Below are 15,238 nucleotides of genomic sequence, written 5' to 3' on the forward strand. Positions count from 1 at the left end.
GCATCGATGGTAGGTTCGTAACTTCATCCAAGCGCGCCTTCTCCTCGGCTGAAATGACATGTGCCGAATAATTCATAAACCATGGTCGGCAAAACACGCTCTCCTCGCCCGAAATAGCTCGCGCCCACTATTTCAAAACACACTCTCCTCGCCCGAAATCGCTCGCGCCCACTATATTTCAAAACACTCCCTCCTCGCCCGAAATCGCTCCCGCCCACTATTTGGGTAGAAGCAAAGTTACTCTACTATCCCCGACCCTCAGTACACAGACCCAAGCCAAGAAGCCTAAAGGCAGGGGTAGAACTGTAACTCCCCCTCACATTTTAGACAAATGCATCCGTAAAACATGGTTCCACTCCACTCCCCTCCCAATCCCCCCCATTCATACCTCGTGGGCGCCAAATCACCTTCTCCCCGGAAGCTCCCTTCTCCCGAGCCGCGAAACCTCAGCCCCTCCTCCATGGCGCCCCCACCGCACCAATTTCACAGCCGCCCTCCTCCCTAATGCCGGAGACGCTGTCCATTTGCCGTCGTGCACTGGGCCGTGTGCCTCTTACTCCGTGCTGATGGAGCTGTCTCGACGACGGCCGCGTGAACCGTACCAGAGCCGATTCACCCCCGCTGTTGTTCACGGCGCCGGAGCGGCTCCAACTTTGGATCCGTCCAGAGTCCCGGCGCTGCTTCCCCGTAGCCGTCGACCGTCGCGACATCGCTGTTTCCCTGTCGCCGGTGACCACCGCAATCGCGCCGGCCTCACCGACTCGGCAGCTGGACCTGCCTACTTCACTATTTCGCCAGATAGGTCGCACCCTCATCTCAAATCACTTTATTTAGGCGCCAGTTGTCTGAATTTTTATTCTAGGCCAATCGATTCCCAATGGGAAGTAGCACCCCTCGAGGCGGCGGAGCTCCTAGGCTGCCAGTTGGCTGGTGTCTAACGTAAGGGTGCGGGGCCGCATGTTCACCGTGGAAGTAGCGCTTAGATGGCTATCTTAGAGTTGCGTGGTTTCAAGGTACTGCCGCCGCCGGATCTGGATGACGGGGAGTCTTTGTGGATTTGCCCGGGGGCGGCGCAACCACGGCAATGCGGTGGGGCGGGGAGCGAGATTTTGGCCGGGGCCACGGACGGCGGAGGCAAGCTGCTCTGCCGTTGGTCGCCGGCTCTTCGGGGAAGATTCCTAACAGTGTCAGCCGGGAGGCACAAGACGGCCATCAAGCCATCCGGCGTAGATCGGACAGTACCAAAATAAAATAAAATCGTGTGACCCCAATTTAGTCTCAGTCAACAGATGTGTGACCACTCTCGTACCTTGCTGTTGATCTCTTAGTGTATTTCTTCAGATCAAAGAGATGTGTTGTTCTTAACATTATGCGTTATCTGCATCTTCAGCCACACCGTCTTCCGACTCACCGCAACTGCTCCAACAAGGAAAGCATACACCAGAAGGGAGCTATAGTCCCCACTCAACAGTTCCCTGCATCGAATGCGCGTGCCCGACATGGACAGCCACAACAACTGCAGGGCCATCGACAAGTCAGCACATGATGCTCACTCCTATGGATGGCGGCCAGATAGGTTGTACCCTCATCTTACTTGTGTGCAACATTTATGGCTTTGTTATTCATCTAAGCATGGACAATAGATTATCACATTTCACTGTATATTCATGCTGATCTCTTACGGGTCTTGTTCAGGGGTTAACGCTGTTCCATAGTTCAGCTAAGATACTTGTTCTTTAGGTAACGCTGTTCCATAGTTATCATCCATCAGCCAATGCTATCCCACAGGCTGGTGATTATAGTATTATACCACTTCTAGTATTACCTATGTTGTTCTTTAATACTTTTGTGTGCCATCTAGTTAATCTCGAGTACAAACGATACATATTCTGTAGCTTTCATCTGTGTTCTCCCTTTAGTTTTTGAGACCTGTTGCTGCTAGTTAACCCCAGTCCTACTATTTATGTCGTCTCCTACAGGCACTCATTACATAAATCTAACTACTAGTTGTCTTCCATGCATGTCAGATATAATTGCACACACTGATATATCCACAAGAACCTCACAGAGCAATGTAAATGCCAATAAACTTGATGTCAATGATACCCAATATGATGGAACTTGTAAAGGTAGTTCTTCAGAAGACTTGCTGAAAGATGTTGAATCCTCTTCACCCCACAAGGTCCTTGCTCTAACTTGGCCCGTGATATGGGTACAACATGCATATAATGTCCTGGAGTGTATCTACTCTGTTGCAATGCCATGTGCTTAGCATGCTGATCATGCATGTAAATATGTCATGCCTTCCTGTTTTTCAGTACCTATTCCATTCATGATAACATGTTTTCAAATTCAAGTACTGTCATTCTACTCTATCGCAGTGCCATCTGCTTAATTTGGACATCATGCTTCTGAATATCTTATGCATTGTTATTCATCAGTATGTACTTCATCTGTCTACCATACCATGTTTTTTTACATTGAAGTGCTGTTCTAGTGCTCTGTTGCAATGCCATCTTAGTTTCCCAATGATACACGTGTATGTTGCCTTAGTTTTTTCTGTACGTATTCCGCTAGCATACAGTTTTACATTCAACTAGTGTTTTTTTACTGTGTTGTCCTGTCGTATCCCTAGCTCTTACACCATACTCCCTCCGCCCGGATTACATGTTGCCAAAATGGATAAAAAAGGATGTATCTAGAACTGAAATATGCCTAGACCCATCCATTTTTTTCCAGATGGAGGGAATACATGTCAATATGTCATGCCTTTCTATTCTTCAGTACCTATTCCATCTCCCTGTTGTAGCATGTTTTATAATTGAAGCACCATTCTTCTATACAAGGCATGCAAGGGGAAGACGACTATGTTAGAATCTGAAGGGTTACAAACCAGGTCTTTGCAAAAGATCCAAACGCCAGGAGATAATAAACCAACTCCAGTTTTTATAGATACTGCTCAGCACAGAGAAACCCAACTCCTACTGATAATAAGCAGATTCCAGTGGCCAAAGAACTAGTCCGCTCCAGTCCAGCAAAAATATGTCAATTCCATTCTAAGAAGCGTGTGCGTATCCTTGCATCATGAAATTTTATAGCATGCTGATCAAATTTTCTACATGTTTCTTACCCATCTCTCTTTTAGAAAATAAGCTTAACAGATAGAAGAATTTCTGCACTGGTATCGTCTATGAGGAAAGATTCTTGCAGGAATTCTCTATACTCCAATGCAGATGTAAGTACCTGTTGTATATCACTATATTTTTACATCAGCATGTATTTTGTTAATCGGCGTGAATCCAACCTTTGTCTGATCTAAATTTAGTTGTAGCAAAATGTATGATTAAAGGCCACAATGTTGATTTTTGTAAGGAAAACTGCCTGGTAGTTTTTCATCCTGAGCTGCATGAGTGTACTATCTCATATCAGTGGGTTTGATTACTTTGGTTCTGCAGTGGGTTTTTAGTGTTTTTTACTGTGTTGTCCTGTCGTATCCCTAGCTCTTACATCACACTCCCTCCGTCCGGATTACATGTCGCAGAAATGGATAAAACTGGATGTATCTAGAACTGAAATACGGCTAGACCCATCCATTTATTTCCGGATGGAGGGAATACATGTCAATATGCCATGCCTTTCTATTCTTCAGTACCTATTCCATCTCTGCTGTAGCATGTTTTATAATTGAAGCACCATTCTTCTATATAAGGCATGCAAGGGGAAGACGGCTATGTTAGAATCTGAAGGGTTACAAACCAGGACTTTGCAAAAGATCCAAACGCCAGGAGATAATAAACCAACTCCATTTTTCATAGATACTGCTCCAGCACACAGAAACCCAACTCCCACTGATAATAAGCAGATTCCAGTGGCCAAAGAACTAGTCCGCTCCAGTCCAGCAAAAGAATGTCAACTCCATTCTAAGAAGCGTGTGCGTATCCTCGCATCATGAAATTTTATAGCATTCTGATCATATTTTCTACATGTTTCTTACCCATCTCTCTTTTAGAAAATAAGGTTAAATGATAGAAGATTTCCTTCATTGGGATTGTATTCGAGGAAAATATCTTGCAGGAATTCTCTGTGCTCCAATGCTGATGTAAGTACCTGTTGTATATCACTATATTTTTACATCAGCATGTATTTTGGTAATCGGCGTGAATCCAACCTTTGTCTGATCTAAAATTAGTTGTAGCAAAATGTTAAAGGCGCCAATGTTGATTTTTGTAAAGAAAACTGCCTGCTAGTTTTGCATACTGAGCTGCATGAGTGTACTATCTCATATCATGCACATTACTGAATTGTAGTGCTGCTCTGGTTGCCCATTCATTCATTGTGTCAATGTTGCTTTCGTATTACCTTACCTGGCTGATGATAGTTGTTTCATATTGTGTTAATTTGGTGTTGGATAGTTGCCCAAACGTTTTTTGTGGCAATGTTGCTTTCCTATTATCTGACCTGGCCAATGATAGCAATGCTAGTGTCTTAATTTGGTGCAGGCTGCTGAAGATAAGAAGACAAACTCTGAAAACAGCAAGGCAACCCCATTGTTTCTTTCCAATAAATCTAGGCCAGGTAATATGCCAATAACTCATGATTAATCTGTTTGGTTCCCCTCCTAATTTATGTTATGATGAAGTGGTCGAGACACTCTCCACTATCAATAATACAAGCCTGCCAAAATCGCCATCTGAATCTGTTCAGTATCCTCTGTCTCGAATGCAACGGAAAAATGTATGTTTGTGAACCAATTAATGGCTAAAGGAATGATGGAAATGGTGGAGGAATCAGAGGTGCAGAGTCGTGCGACACAACAACTGATCGATGTTTTCAGAGACAGTGTAGCAAAGCAGCAAGAACTTGCCCACATGCTTATGGGCGTCATCCGTGTTGAGGTTGCAGATTGTGAAGTTGTAGATCGTTAGGTTCTGTTCATTTATTTTCACTAGCATCAATATTTGATTGCCCAGTGGATGTAATTTCCTATAATATATGCTGGATGTGCAACGCTTTCCCCTGTATGCCGTACCTTTGCTTGATCGGTTTTGTTCCTTTGCATAATTGCTCATCGTAATGGGCTCAAATTATCTAATTTGGCCTAAAGACATGTACGAACTTTAGTGGGCCCATTAAGTTAATGGGCCGTTACCAGGCCGAAAGTTAATGGTAGGCCCTCTTAACTCCCGGGTCGTTAACAGGCTGACATCGAAGCGAGCAACAGGTGGGCCCAATTGATTTCACGGGCCGTTAACAGGCCGTTACTAAGTCCGGGCTACATATGGCCCAACTATACTGTGGGCCTTTAGCAGGCCGAAAGAGACAGCGGGCTTGTACTGGACCATGAAGAGCATGGGCCGCTAAGAGGCCGAAAGTCAGGTCGTATTGTAAATGGCCCAACTATGTTGTGGGCCTTTAGCAGGCCGAAAGAGAAACCAGGCTGGTATTGGACCATGAAGGGCACGGGCAGTTAAAAGGCCAAAACTCATGTCCGACTACAAATGGCCCAACTCATTTATGGCCCGTTAACAGGCTGAAAGGCACACAGGGCCGGGAATTGGCCCAACACTTAAATGGGTCGCTAAAAGGCCAAAACTCAGGTCCGACTACAAATGGCCCAACAGATATATGGGCCGTCACCAGGATGAAAGACACACCGGGCCGGAAATTGGCCCAACACTTAAATGGGTCGCTAAAAGGCCGAAACTCAGGTCCAACTACAAATGGCCCAACTGATTTATGGGCCGTTAACAGGCTGAAAGACACACCGGGATGGAAATTAGCCCAATATTTAAATGGGTCACTAAAAGGCCGAAATATGTACATCGTGAAAATTGGCCCATCCACTGAATGGGCCGTTAACAAGCCGGAATCTCATCGGGCCGATATTGAGCCCAAATATATAGCGGCCTGTTAACGGGCTCGAACTGACGATGGGCTGCAATGGTGTCAAATCTTTAACGGGCCATTGACGGGACGAATTGGCACATCTCGTATGGGCCGTGGGCTTAAATGGACCTGACACAAGTAGGCCTTATATGGGCCGGCGTGCTATTTTTTACTGGGCCGGCCTTTTTCACCGGAATGGGCCACTGTTGGGCCATGCCATGTGTTGACCTATCATAGGCGCCTCCTGTCCAATGAGTGGATGACATCTGTCCCAACGGTGAGGCAACACGTGTTTCCTCCGGCCAATGATGATTTTACACGTGGAAAATCCCCATTGGTTCGGGCTGTTAACGGGTTATCGGATCCAAAACCGGACCTGATAGCTTAACGACATTCCGTTAGGGTGGATGCCACGTGTCGGTCCCCCTTGACGAAAGCACTTTTGTGACGTGCGATTTATCGTCATGGAAGTGGACACTTCCGTGATGATAATTTTGGTAATGTCATGGAACACTTCTACGACAGCACAGGTATGACTATCTTGATTCTGTCATAAATTTGTCATGGACGTACATGCATGACAGAAAACGTGACCTACTGTGACAAACACGTATCATCACAGATGTGTATTTTTTTTAGTGCGAGGACGGCGGCACGGAGGGCGGCGAGGTTATCGCACTCTCCTTTGATGACGAGGTCGAAGGCGGCGGCGACGGCGGCGCGAGGGCGTTGAAGGTGGGCCCCGAGGATGAGGAGATCGACGTTGAATAGTGGAGGAGTGGCTTCCCCAACGACCCCGACAACGGTACTGGCCCGGACCCGGCCCGCGGCACACCGTACATGACGAGGAAGGATTGGCTCGACCTCTACTTCAACCGAAAGTAGTTTAGCTTAGTTTAAATTTATATTTTATGTTCGGTTATGCAAAACTATCTATGTTTATGTTTGAATGCATGCTACTTTCGGTTGAACCTGCTTTGAACTTGATCAAATTGAAGTTTATAACCTTAAGTTTAGGGGATCGACTAGAAAAGGCCAAAAAATGCTGGAGTATATATATATATCCACTAGGGGTTTTAGTCCTTTAACTTTTTAAGGATTGCCTAGAGATGTCCCGATGACTTGTTTATTTCAGTTCTTCACAATGTGATGCTCTATATGTGCAACTATTTGACATGAAGTTCAATTTCATCAAGAACAGTTTCAACAATACCACTATGAATTACGATATTTGGTTGTTGTTAAGGATATTGCAGTTAACATGCCTTTTCATTTTTCAATTGTTGTTTAGCAACATGCATTGTACTGAATGACTAAATATGCAATCCCAAGCTACATAGCAACAAGGAAGAGTGTTACCTTAATGTTCCGATGATGTTTAGATATACATGTAATAAAATCTTATATAATGGGATGGATGGAGTGTTGTACTACATCATTTTTCTATTGTTGTTTAGCTTCTAATATTAACTTGGTGCTTTTAGGTACATATATCATTGCCAAAGATCCACACTTCGACCCTTTCTGCGTATGGGGCAATGAGATATTCATGAACGAGCATCAAGTGAGGAAACTGATAAAGATTGTTATTAAAATGGGTCAAAAGATGTCAATCAAACTATTTGTTTACACTTTACGCAAGACAATAGTGAACTGCAGGATGGTAAGTAAGAACCCTATAGCCTTCTTTTTACTGGCCGTAATGAGTTGTGTTAGATGACAATATCTGAATCTTTTTTCTTTTGTAGTGGATCCTGAAGCAGTTTACTCAAGATTACCTCTCAAACTACATGATTGGCGGCCAACCATCACAAGGGGTTGGACTAGAGTCCTGCATGCCTTCTGCATCTAGGAGAGCACAATAGGGCCATTCTGCTTCACCTTGTTCAGCAACTGGAATGTCTGTCGCCTCTTTCTTTACCATCTGTAATAGTACAAGTATATAACCCTGGTACATCATTCTTTATTTGGTGCTTATGTAATTCTTAAACATATGTACCTGTGAATCGTATAATGCATTGGTTGTTTGAACCTGATGGATATGAATAAAGCTATAGCCTACTTTCAAGTTTAAATTAGGTACAATTTTAAATAGCAGCAATTAAATTAGGGCAAAATTACGTTGTGCAGGTCGTTACGGCACACACGGTTGGTAAAACACAAAAGTTTGCGATATACACCATAATCCGAGACGGTTCACAGAGAGGAAACGTTTGCAAGCATGCACACAGTTGCCGTTCGCAAAGCGTTTGTGATGTCAGACACTATCACATACGGTGCGGGAAAACTAAATGTGTGTGATTTTCTACCTATCGTACATGGTTTATAATCATGAACTGTTTGTGATGTGCCAGGCATCGTAAATCTCCCGTGCCTGGAATCTGCCTAGAATCTACTTGGAAAGCTCCCGTGCCTAGAATTTGCCTGGTTTTAGGCAGAACCACAAAACTCCGACTGCGATGGTAATGCGAGAACAAACGAGTAGCAAGGATGAAGCGTTTGGGATATTCGAGATATCGGAAACGGTTATATAGGGACAACTGTATGCATCAAGGCTCCCTATCACCGACGGTTTCTGGGTCATGTGGGAAGGACCCCCCTTTCACCCACACTCACCTGGCGACGGTTCCAAATGCCGTCGCGGAAAGGGGTTAAAAACCGTTTGTTTAGGACCGACGCGCACCAGTGAAACAAGAGCGTCCCAAACCGAAACATTGTTCCCACTTAGTTCCCCCTCTCTCCGTTTCCCCATTCATACTCCGTGGGCGCCAAAATGCCCTCTCCACCAGCCGAGAAACCCCAGCCTCCTCCATCCTCCACCCCATCGCGCCCAATCCACCGCCGCCCTCCTCCATCACGCTGGAGCCGGTACCCCGACGTCGTCGTCCAACGCAACCGCAACGCCCTCAAAGACTTAGCAGTTGAAGCCGAGGCAGAGCTGCCTCCACGACGCCGATGCCGACGTGTGCCATACCAGAACCACTTCGACCACGCCGTCCTGCACCTCACTGCTGCCGCTCCACTGTCACAACCGTCCACCGCACCGGAGCTGTTCCCACTATGCCGTCGTTCACCACCTCGGATCTGGTTCCCCGCCGACAGACGACCACCGCACCACACTCAACAACTTGGCCATGGGTTCGACCAAGGCTCCACCGTCCTCCACAACTTCTCATTTCCAGCGATCCACAAGAAGATCATTGGAAAAACAGAAGGAGGACACAGCACTGTGATACGTCTCCAACGTATCTATAATTTTTGATTGTTCCATGCTATATTATATTCTGTTTTGGATGTTAATGGGCTTTATTATGCACTTTTACATTATTTTTGGGACTAACCTATTAACCGGAGGCCCAGCCCAAATTGCTGTTTTTTGCCTACTTCAGAGTTTCGCAGAAAAAGAATATCAAACGGAGTCCAAACGGAATGAAACCTTCGGGAACGTGATTTTCGGAACAAACGTGATCCAGAGGACTTGGAGTCTACGTCAAGAAATCAACCAGGAGAGCAGAAGGTAGGGGCGTGCCTACCCCCCTGGGCGCACCCTCCACCCTCGTGGGGCCCATGTTGCTCCACCGACGTACTTCTTCCTCCTATATATACCTACGTACCCCCAAACTATCAGAGACGGAGCAAAAAACCTAATTCCACCGCCGCAACCTTCTGTACCTGTGAGATCCCATCTTGGGGCCTTTTCCGGCGCTCCGCCAGAGGGGCCATTGATCACGGAGGGCTTCTACATCAACACCATAGCCTCTTCGATGATGTGTGAGTAGTTTACCTCAGACCTTCGGGTCCATAGTTATTAGCTAGATGGCTTCTTCTCTCTCTTTGGATCTCAGTACAAAGTTCTCCACGATTCTCGTGGAGATCTATTCGATGTAATCTTCTTTTGCGATGTGTTTGTTGACCGATGAATTGTGGGTTTATGATAAGGTTTATCTATGAACAATATTTGTATCTCCTCTGAGTTCTTTTATGTATGATTGGTTATCTTTGCAAGTCTCTTCGAATTATCAGTTTGGTTTAGCCTACTAGATTGATCTTTCTTGCAATGGGAGAAGTGCTTAGCTTTGGGTTCAATCTTGCGGTGTCCTTTCCCAGTGACAGCAGGGGCAGCAAGGCACGTATTGTATTGTTGCCATCGAGGATAACAAGATGGGGTTTATATCATATTGCATGAGTTTATCCCTCTACATCATGTCATCTTGCTTAAAGCGTTACTCCGTTCTTATGAACTTAATACTCTAGATGCATGCTGGATAGCGGTCGATGTGTGGAGTAATAGTAGTAGATGCAGGCAGGAGTCGGTCTACTTGTCACAGACGTGATGCCTATATACATGATCATACCTAGATATTCTCATAACTATGCTCAATTCTATCAATTGCTCAACAGTAATTTGTTCACCCACCATAATACTTATGCTCTTGAGAGAAGCCACTAGTGAAACCTATGGGCCCCGGGTCTATTTTCCATCATATTAATCTTCCAACACTTAGTTATTTCTTTTGCCTTTTATTTTACTTTGCATCTTTATTTCTCTTTATCATAAAAATACCAAAAATATTATCTTATCATATCTATCAGATCTCACTCTCGTAAGTGACCGTTGAGGGATTGACAACCCCTTTATCGCATTGGTTGCGAGGTTCTTATTTGTTTGTGTAGGTGCGAGGGACTCGTGCGCGATCTCCTACTGGATTGATACCTTGGTTCTCAAAAACTGAGGGAAATACTTATGCTACTTTACTGCATCACCCTTTCCTCTTCAAGGGAAAACCAACACAGTGCTCAAGAGGTAGCAACAAGGATTTCTGGCGCCGTTGCCGGGGAGATTCGCGCCAAGTCAAGTCAAGTCAAGACATACCAAGTACCCATCACAAACTCTTATCCCTCGCATTACATTATTTGCCATTTGCCTCTCGTTTTCCTCTCCCCCACTTCACCCTTGCCGTTTTATTCGCCCTCTCTTTTCCGTCCGCCTCTTTCTCGCTTGCTTCTTGTTTGCTTGTGTTACCATGTGCCTTCTATTTGCTTGCATCTTTGCTTGCTAAAAATCTGTTGTTATGGATCCACTTAAAGTGTTCTACTTGGATCATCTTCGATCCTTATGCACTCGTGCTGATACCCCAACTAGCCTAGTTGATGGGAAATCTTTAGATGAGCATGCTCATTTTTTGCGTCACCGTTTGTCTGAAAAAGGGAGACTCTTATGGAATCAAATAAACAACTTGTTGTGTTATGCTTGGAATCTTTGTGAAATTTGTGATCTTACTTGTTGCTCTAAGAACCCTAAAAAACACCTCCCCTACCTATGTGAGTTTAATGATAATGAAATCTTATCTTCTTATGCAAAGGGTGTTTATATTTACTACGATATCGAACAAATTGAAGAATTTGTTGCTTTTAAGGGTGCTTATGAAGTTGCTTCTTTGTTTGAAAAGTATGATATTACTCTCTGCGAATCTGAAAATCTTGACATACTTCAATATTGCTATGAAAACTATGCTCATAATGTCTATGTCAAAGAATTTATTGAAAGAATGACCGTTGCTTCAGAAGAAAATAATGATATGCATGAATCTATAGACAATTATGATTTTGATGATTTGATTGAAATATCCCTTGATGAACATGATGCTTGCTATTCTTGTGGCCATGATGCCAATATTTATGAAGATGAATTTGCTATAGTTCCGTATGTTAAACATGAGATCGTTGCTATTGCACCCATACTTGATAGTTCCTTCGATGAAAAGCATGATTGCAATGATGTTATTATAAATTCTCTTAATGTTAATTGTGTCAATGATATACAAAACCTCAACCTTGGGGATTCTAGTTTTGCTATGACTACTATTTGTTGCAATGATCATGATTGGGGTGATTCTTCTTTTGATCTTGAAAATTTATTTAAGCCCCATGATGAATATGAGATTGATTATAATGTTTGCAATAATATTGAAAGTGGGTTTGGAAGAGTGTCAATTTTAGATCCCACATATTTGGAGAATGTTCAATCTTATGTTTTTGATAGAAGTGGGATTGGAGAGGTCATGACTTTAGTTAATGTTAATCCCACTATTTTGGAAGAGTGTCAACTTTGCATACATGTGGATCGTGTTAAGAATATGTTTTGTGATAGCTATATTGTTGAATTTGCTTATGATCCTACATGTAATTATTATGAGAGAGGAAAATATGGTTGGAGAAATTTTCATGTTACTAAATTACCTCTCGTTATGTTGAGATTGCTATTGTTTCTCATTTCTTCCTTGCATATGCTAGTTTTTGCTTGTCTTGATAATTTGTTTGCTTATAAAATGCCTATGCATATGAAGTATGTTAGACTTAGATGTGTTTATCACGTGTTCTTGGATGCTCTCTTTGTGCTTCAATTCTTGTCTTTCATGTGAGCATCATCGAAATCTCAATGCCTAGCTTAGGGCATTAAACGATAGCGCTTGTTGGGAGGCAACCCAATTTTATTTTTAGTTTTTTGCTTTTTGCTTCTGTTTAGGAATAAATATTTGATCTATCCTCTGGTTAGATTTTTTTTATGTTTTAATTAGTGTTTGTGCCAAGTTAAACCTATAGGATCTTCTTGGATGATAGTTATTTGATCTTGCTGAAAATTCCAGAAACTTTCTGTTCATGAAAACAATTGTTAAAAATCACCAGAACGTGATAAAATATTGATTCCAATTGCTTATGATCAATAAACAAATTGTATAGGTCTTCCTATTCTGGTAGAATTTTTTGAGTTCCAGAAGTTTGCGTTAGTTACAGATTACTACAGACTGTTCTGTTTTTGACAGATTCTGTTTTTCGTGTGTTGTTTGCTTATTTTGATGAATATATGGCTAATAAAATAGTTTATAAATCATAGAGAAGTTGTAATACAGTAGGTTTAACACCAATATAATAAAGAATGAGTTCATTACAGTACCTCGAAGTGGTGTTTTGTTTTCTTTCGCTAACGGAGCTCACGAGATTTTCTGTTAAGTTTTGTGTTGTGCAGTTTTCAAGTTTTGGGTAAAAGATTTGATGGATTATGGAACAAGGAGTGGCAAGAGCCTAAGCTTGGGGATGCCCATGGCACCCCAAGATAATCTAAGGACACCAAAAAGCCAAAGCTTGGGGATGCCCCAGAAGGCATCCCCTCTTTCGTCTACTTCCATCGGTAACTTTACTTGGAGCTATATTTTTATTCACCACATGATATGTGTTTTGCTTGGAGCGTCTTGTATCTTTGCTTTTTAGTTTACCACAATCATCCTTGCTGTACACACCTTTTGAGAGAGACACACATGATTCAGAATTTATTAGAATACTATATGTGCTTCACTTATACTTTTGGAGCTATATAGTTTTTGCTCTAGTGCTTCACTTATATCTTTTAGAGCACGGTGGTGGATTTGTTTTATAGAAACTATTGTTATCTCATGCTTCACTTATATTATTTTGAGAGTCCTACAAAACAGCATGGTAATTTGCTTAAATTGAAAAAATAGTCCTAAAGTAATAGGCATCCAGGACTTGTAAAATTTTCTCCTTATGAGTGTGTTGAATACTATGAGAAGTTTGATGCTTGATAATTGTTTTGAGATATGAAGATGGTGATATTAGAATCATGCTAGTTGAGTAGTTGTGGATTTGAGGAATACTTGTGTTAATGTTTGTGATTCCCATAGCATGCACGTATGGTGAACCGTTATGTGATGAAGTCGGAGCATGATTTATTTATTGATTGTCTTCCTTATGAGTGGCAGTCGGGGACGAGCGATGGTCTTTTCCTACCAATCTATCCCCCTAGGAGCATGCGCGTAATACTTTGCTTTGATAACTTGTAGATTTTTGCAATAAGTATATGAGTTCTTTACGACTAATGTTGAGTCCATAGATTATACGCACTCTCTTCCTTCCACCATTGCTAGCCTCTCTAATACCGCGCACTTTTCGCCGGTATCATACACCCACCATATAGTTTCCTCAAAACAGCCACCATACCTACCTATTATGGCATTTCCATAGCCATTCCGAGATATATTGCCATGCAACTTACCACCGTTCCGTTTACTACGACACGCTCCATCATTGTCATATTGTTTCGCATGATCATGAAGTTGACATCGTATTTTGTGGCAAAGCCACCATTCATAATTCTTTCATACATGTCACTCTTGATTCATTGCATATCCCGGTACAACCCCGGAGGCATTCACATAGAGTCGTATTTTGTTCTAAGTATTGAATTGTAATTCTTGAGTTGTAAGAAAATAAAAGTGTGATGATAATAATTTTTAGAGCATTGTCCCAAGTGAGGAAAGGATGATGGAGACTATGGTTCCCCCACAAGTCGGGATGAGACTCCGGACGAAAAATAAAAAAAAGAGAAAAAAGGAGGAAAGGCCCAAATAAAAAAATGAGAGAAAAAGAGAGAAGGGACAATGTTACTATCCTTTTACCACACTTGTGCTTCAAAGTAGCACCATGATCTTCATGATAGAGAGTCTCCTATGATATCACTTTCATATACTAGTGGGAAATTTCATTATAGAACTTGGCTTGTATATTCCAATGATGGGCTTCCTCAAAATGCCCTAGGTCTTCGCGAGCAAGCAAGTTGGATGCACACCCAATTAGTTTCTTTTGTTGAGCTTTCATATACTTATAGCTCTAGTGCATCCGTTGCATGGCAATCCCTACTCACTCACATTGATATCTATTAATGGGCATCTCCATAGCCCGTTGATACGCCTAGTTGATGTGAGACTATCTTCTCCTTTTTTGTCTTCTCCACAATCACCATTCTATTCCACATATAGTGCTATATCCATGGCTCACGCTCATGTATTGCGTGAAGATTGAAAAAGTTTGAGAACACCAAAAGTATGAAACAATTGCTTGGCTTGTCATCGGGGTTGTGCATGATTTAAATACTTTGTGTGGTGAAGATAGAGCATAGCCAAACTATATGATTTTGTAGGGATAACTTTCTTTGGCCATGTTATTTTGAGAAGACATAATTGCTTGGTTAGTATGCTTGAAGTATCATTATTTTTATGTCAATATTAAACTTTTATCTTGAATCTTTCGGATCTGAAATATTCATACCACAATTAAGATAATTACATTGAAAATTAGGCTAAGTAGCATTCCACATCAAAAATTCTGTTTTTATCATTTACCTACTCGAGGACGAGCATGAATTAAGCTTGGGGATGCTTGATACGTCTCCAACGTATCTATAATTTTTGATTGTTCCATGCTATATTATATTCTGTTTTGGATGTTAATGGGTTTTATTATACACTTTTATATCATTTTTGGGACTAACCTATTA

This window comes from Triticum aestivum, chromosome 6D, assembly GCF_018294505.1.
Source record: "Triticum aestivum cultivar Chinese Spring chromosome 6D, IWGSC CS RefSeq v2.1, whole genome shotgun sequence".
Lineage (NCBI taxonomy): Eukaryota > Viridiplantae > Streptophyta > Magnoliopsida > Poales > Poaceae > Triticum > Triticum aestivum.